The sequence below is a fragment of the Anomaloglossus baeobatrachus genome, chromosome 3 (assembly GCF_048569485.1).
Source record: "Anomaloglossus baeobatrachus isolate aAnoBae1 chromosome 3, aAnoBae1.hap1, whole genome shotgun sequence".
Taxonomy (NCBI): domain Eukaryota; kingdom Metazoa; phylum Chordata; class Amphibia; order Anura; family Aromobatidae; genus Anomaloglossus; species Anomaloglossus baeobatrachus.
This window is the reverse complement of record NC_134355.1, coordinates 472,806,029-472,812,085: the sequence shown is the minus strand read 5'-3', so window position 1 is coordinate 472,812,085 and position 6,057 is coordinate 472,806,029.

Genomic DNA, 6,057 nt, shown 5'->3' with positions numbered 1-6,057 from the left:
TAACCTCATTGAGCTTTGAACTTCATAGGCAGGTGTATCCAATCATGAGAAAAGGTTTTTAAGGTGGCCACTTGCAAGTTGTTCTATTTGAATCTCCTATGAAGAGTGGCATCATGGGCTCCTCAAAACAACTCTCAAATCTGAAAACAAAGATTATTCAACATGGTTGTTCAGGGGAAGGATACAAAAAGTTGTCTCAGAGATTTAAACTGTCAGTTTCCACTGTGAGGAACATAGTAAGGAAATGGAAGAACACAGGTACAGTTCTTGTTAAGCCCAGAGGTGTCAGGCCAAGAAAAATATCAGAAAGGCAGACAAGAAGAATGCTGAGAACAGTCAAGGACAATCCACAGACCACCTCCAAAGACCTGCAGCATCATCTTGCTGCAGATGGTGTCAATGTGCATCGGTCAACAATACAGTGCACGTTACACAAGGAGAAGCTGTATGGGAGAGTGATGCAAAAGGAGCCATTTCTGCAAGCACGTCACAAACAGTCGCCTGAGGTATGCAAATGCACATTTGGACAAGCCAGTTATATTTTGGAAGAAGGTCCTGTGGACTGATGAAACAAAGATTGAGTTGTTTGGTCATACAAAAAGGCGTTCTGCATGGAGGCAAAAAAACACAGCATTCCAAGAAAAGCACCTGCTACCCACAGTAAAATTTGGTGGAGGTTCCATCATGCTTTGGGGCTGTGTGGCCAATGCCGGCATCAGGAATCTTGTTAAAGTTGAGGGTTGCATGGCTTCAACTCAGTATCAGCAGATTCTTGACAATAATGTGCAAGAATCAGTGACGAAGTTGAAGTTACGCAGGGGATGGATATTTCAGCAAGACAATGATCCAAAACACCGATCCAAATCTACTCAGGCATTCATGCAGAGGAACAATTACAATGTTCTGGAATGGCCATCCCAGTCCCCAGACCTGAATATCATTGAACATCTGTGGGATGATGTGAAGCGTGCTGTCCATGCTCGGTGACCATCAAACTTAACTGAACTGGAATTGTTTTGTAAACAGGAATGGTCAAATATACCTTCATCCAGGATCTCATTAAAAGTTACAGGAAGCGACTAGAGGCTGTGATTTTTGCAAAAGTAGGATCTACAAAATATTAATGTCACTTTTATGTTGAGGTGCCCATACTTTTGCACCGGCCAAATTTTGTTTAAATGTGGATTGCACATTTTCTGTTAGTACAATAAACCTCATTTCAATCCAGAAATATTACTCAGTCCATCAGTTATTAGATATATGAAACTGAAATAGCTGTTGCAAAAACCCAAATTGTTATAAAGAAATAAAAAGGTTAAACATTAATAGGGGTGCCAAAACTTTTTCATATGACTAAGTAGTGAAGCCCCTCTACAGATAAAAAGTTTAAAAAAAGCAAAAAAAAAAAAAAGCTTGTACTCCTCTCAGTCAGAACTGCTAGAGACTTTACAGTCTGACAGAAGTTCTGTTGCTTATCCATGTTATGGAAATAAAAGCTTATAACCTGACTTTAAATTCATCCATCAGTTTCATAAATTACTCTTTTGCAAGCTGAAACCCTCCCAAATTTAGTTTAGGTTATGAAAATAAAGTTGGTGAAATATTGATCATTTAATCAACACAAAAGGTCAGATTTTGGGAAGACAAAAGTTGTGTCGCCTTGTCATATAATGCACACAATCCTAGTTTTCATCCTCACCTGTGCTCACTAAATGATCGGTTAATTAGTGGGTGTGTATCAAAAGAAACCCAGCACCCCAGACCTTCAGTTGAACTGCAACTTGACCTCTGACATGCCAAAAATCCACCCTGTGACCAAAGCCTTGATTATCAAAAGGCTGAATAACAGATCCACTGCAGAGGTGGCTGGCATCTTTTAATGTGTCTCCCCATCAAGTGCAAAAGAACTAAAAAAGAAGGGAATTTTGTTACTTACCGTAAATTCCTTTTCTTCTAGCTCCTATTGGGAGACCCAGACGATTGGGTGTATAGTACTGCCTCCGGAGGCCACACAAAGCATTACACTAAAAAGTGTAAGGCCCCTCCCCTTCTGGCTATACACCCCCAGTGGGATCACTGGCTCACCAGTTTTAGTGCAAAAGCAAGAAGGAGGAAAGCCAATAACTGGTTTAAACAAATTCACTCCGAAGTAACATCGGAGAACTGAAAACCATTCAACATGAACAACATGTGTACCCGAAAAACAACCAAAAATCCCGAAGGACAACAGGGCGGGTGCTGGGTCTCCCAATAGGAGCTAGAAGAAAAGGAATTTACGGTAAGTAACAAAATTCCCTTCTTCTTCGGCGCTCCATTGGGAGACCCAGACGATTGGGACGTCCAAAAGCTGTCCCTGGCTGGGTAAAGAAATACCTCATGTTAGAGCTGCAAAGACAGCCCTCCCCTACGGGGAGGCAACTGCCGCCTGCAGGACTCTTCTACCTAGGCTGGCGTCCGCCGAAGCATAAGTATGCACCTGATAATGTTTGGTGAAAGTGTGCAGACTCGACCAGGTAGCTGCCTGGCACACCTGTTGAGCCGTAGCCTGGTGTCGTAATGCCCAGGACGCACCCACGGCGCTGGTAGAATGGGCCTTCAGCCCTGATGGAACCGGAAGCCCAGCAGAACGGTAGGCTTCAAGAATTGGTTCTTTGATCCATCGAGCCAGGGTGGCTTTGGAAGCCTGCGACCCTTTGCGCTTACCAGCGACAAGGACAAAGAGTGCATCCGAGCGGCGCAGGGGCGCCGTGCGGGAAATGTAGATTCTGAGTGCTCTCACCAGATCCAACAAATGTAAATCCTTTTCATACCGATGAACTGCATGCGGATAAAAGGAAGGCAAGGAGATATCCTGATTAAGATGAAAAGAGGATACCACCTTAGGGAGAAACTCCTGAATGGGGCGCAGCACTACCTTGTCCTGGTGGAACACCAGGAAAGGAGCTTTGGATGACAGCGCTGCTAGTTCAGACACTCTCCGAAGAGACGTGACCGCTACCAGAAAGGCCACTTTCTGTGAGAGTCGCGAAAGTGACACATCCCTCAGAGGCTCGAAGGGCGGCTTCTGGAGAGCAACAAGGACCTTGTTTAGATCTCACGGATCTAACGGCCGCCTGTACGGAGGTACGATATGACAAACCCCCTGCAGGAACGTGCGCACCTGAGAAAGTCGTGCTAGACGCTTCTGAAAAAACACGGATAGTGCCGAGACTTGCCCTTTAAGGGAGCCGAGCGACAAGCCCTTTTCCAACCCAGATTGCAGGAAGGAAAGAACGACAGGTAACGCGAATGGCCAGGGGGATACTCCTTGTGCAGAGCACCAGGATAAGAAAATCTTCCACGTTCTGTGGTAGATCTTAGCAGACGTGGGCTTCCTAGCCTGTCTCATGGTGGCCACGACCCCTTGGGGTAATCCTGAAGACGCTAGGATCCAGGACTCAATGGCCACACAGTCAGGTTCAGGGCCGCAGAATTCCGATGGAAAAACGGCCCTTGGGACAGTAAGTCTGGACGGTCTGGTAGTGCCCACGGTTGGCCGACCGTGAGATGCCACAGATCCGGGTACCACGACCTCCTCGGCCAGTCTGGGGCGACGAGTATGACGCGGCCGCAATCGGATCTGATCTTGCGTAACACTCTGGGCAAGAGTGCCAGAGGTGGAAACACATAAGGGAGCCGGAACTGCGACCAATCTTGCACTAAGGCGTCTGCCGCCAGAGCTCTTTGATCGCGAGACCGCGCTATGAAGGTCGGGACCTTGTTGTTGTGTCGAGACGCCATTAGGTCGACGTCCGGCACCCCCCAGCGGCGGCAGATTTCCTGAAACACGTCCGGGTGAAGGGACCATTCCCCTGCGTCCATGCCCTGGCGACTGAGGAAGTCTGCTTCCCAGTTTTCTACGCCCGGGATGTGAACTGCTGATATGGTGGATGCTCTTTCCTCCACCCACATCAGAATCCGCCTGACTTCCTGGAAGGCTTGCCGACTGCGTGTCCCTCCTTGGTGGTTGATGTATGCCACCGCTGTGGAGTTGTCCGACTGAATTCGGATCTGCTTTCCTTCCAGCCACTGCTGGAAGGCTAATAGGGCAAGATACACTGCCCTGATTTCCAGAACATTGATCTGAAGGGTGGACTCCTGCTGAGTCCACGTCCCTTGAGCCCTGTGGTGGAGAAAAACTGCTCCCCACCCTGACAGACTCGCATCTGTCGTGACCACTGCCCAGGATGGGGGCAGGAATGATCTTCCCTGTGATAATGAGGTGGGAAGAAGCCACCATTGCAGAGAGTCCTTGGCCGTCTGAGAAAGGGAGACTTTCCTGTCTAGGGAAGTTGTCTTCCCGTCCCATTGGCGGAGAATGTCCCATTGAAGTGGGCGCAGATGAAACTGTGCAAACGGGACTGCCTCCATTGCTGCCACCATCTTCCCTAGGAAGTGCATGAGGCGCCTTAAGGGGTGCGACTGACCCTGAAGGAGAGACTGCACCCCTGTCTGTAGTGACCGCTGCTTGTTCAGCGGAAGCTTCACTATCGCTGAGAGAGTATGAAACTCCATGCCAAGATACGTTCCAGGGGCGGCCGGCGCGGCAGTCCCCAACACATAAAATCACTCAGACAAACTGTAGTGACTGTAACCCCAGCGCTACTGTCCCCGGCGCACTAGCACGCCCAGCAAGTCTGGAATGTGCGCGGCCTGTTTGGGACACAGAGTACCTGAATGTCGCAGGGCCTTGTCCCTGAACGGTACCCAGCTCCGTATCCAGCAGGTTCCATGGGTCTGTGGATGGAGCCCGGCCTCAGGGCTTGGGGGCCGGTAAGATCCCACTTCCACAGAGCCCCTCAGGGGGATGGGGAAGGAAAACAGCATGTGGGCTCCAGCCTCCGTACCCACAATGGGTACCTCAACCTTAACAAACACCGCCGACATAAAGTGGGGTGAGAAGGGAGCATGCTGGGGGCCCTAGTATGGGCCCTCTTTTCTTCCATCCGACATAGTCAGCAGCTGCTGCTGACTAAACAGTGGAGCTATGCGTGGATGTCTGACCTCCTTCGCACAAAGCAGAAAACTGGTGAGCCAGTGATCCCACTGGGGGTGTATAGCCAGAAGGGGAGGGGCCTTACACTTTTTAGTGTAATGCTTTGTGTGGCCTCCGGAGGCAGTACTATACACCCAATCGTCTGGGTCTCCCAATGGAGCGCCGAAGAAAAAAAAAAAAAAAAAAAAAAAAAAAAAAAAAAAGATCAAGAGACTGCAGATGTTTTTGACAAGCCCAGGTCCGGCAGACCACGCAAGACAACTGCTTAGGAGGAACGTTTGTTGGTTAGAAAATCCAAAGCCAGCCCCTCTTCCACTGCAGCAGAGCTCCAAAAGGCCTGTCACCTCAAGTCCCTGTGTCAACTAGAACAGTTTGTAGGATTCTGTCTCGAAATGGCCTCCATTGTCGAATCAGTACCCAGAAGCCAGCACTAAACAAAAGGCAATTAAAAAAAAACGTGTGGCATTTGCCAAGTCCCACAGCCTGCTAAACAGATGGACGCTGGAAAAGTGGCAGAAGGTGGATTTCTCTGATGAATCTTCAGTTGAATTACACCACAAATACTGTAGGAGACCTACTGGAGCCCATATGGATCCAGAAAACAGTTAAGTTTGATGGTGGAAAGATCATGGTCTGGGGTTACATTCAGTATGGGGGTGTGCGAAACATTTGAAAGGTGGAAGGCATATCAATAGCCTAAAATATTAAAGTAGTATTAGCTACCTCTTACATTCCCAATCATAAAAGGGGTCAAATTCTGCAGCAGGATGGTGCTCCATCTCATACATCCATCTCTACAACAAAGTTCCTCCTGGCAAAGATGATCAAGGTGCTAAAGGACTGGCCAGCCCAGTCACCAGACATGAACATCATTGAGCATGTTTGGGGTAGGATGAAAGAGGAAGCTTGGAAGACAAAACCAAAGAATCTAGATGAACTCTGGGAGGCATGCAAGACTCCATTATTTGCTATTCCAGATGACTTAATTGTACGATTCATTGTTGAATCGCTTGGATGCAGTC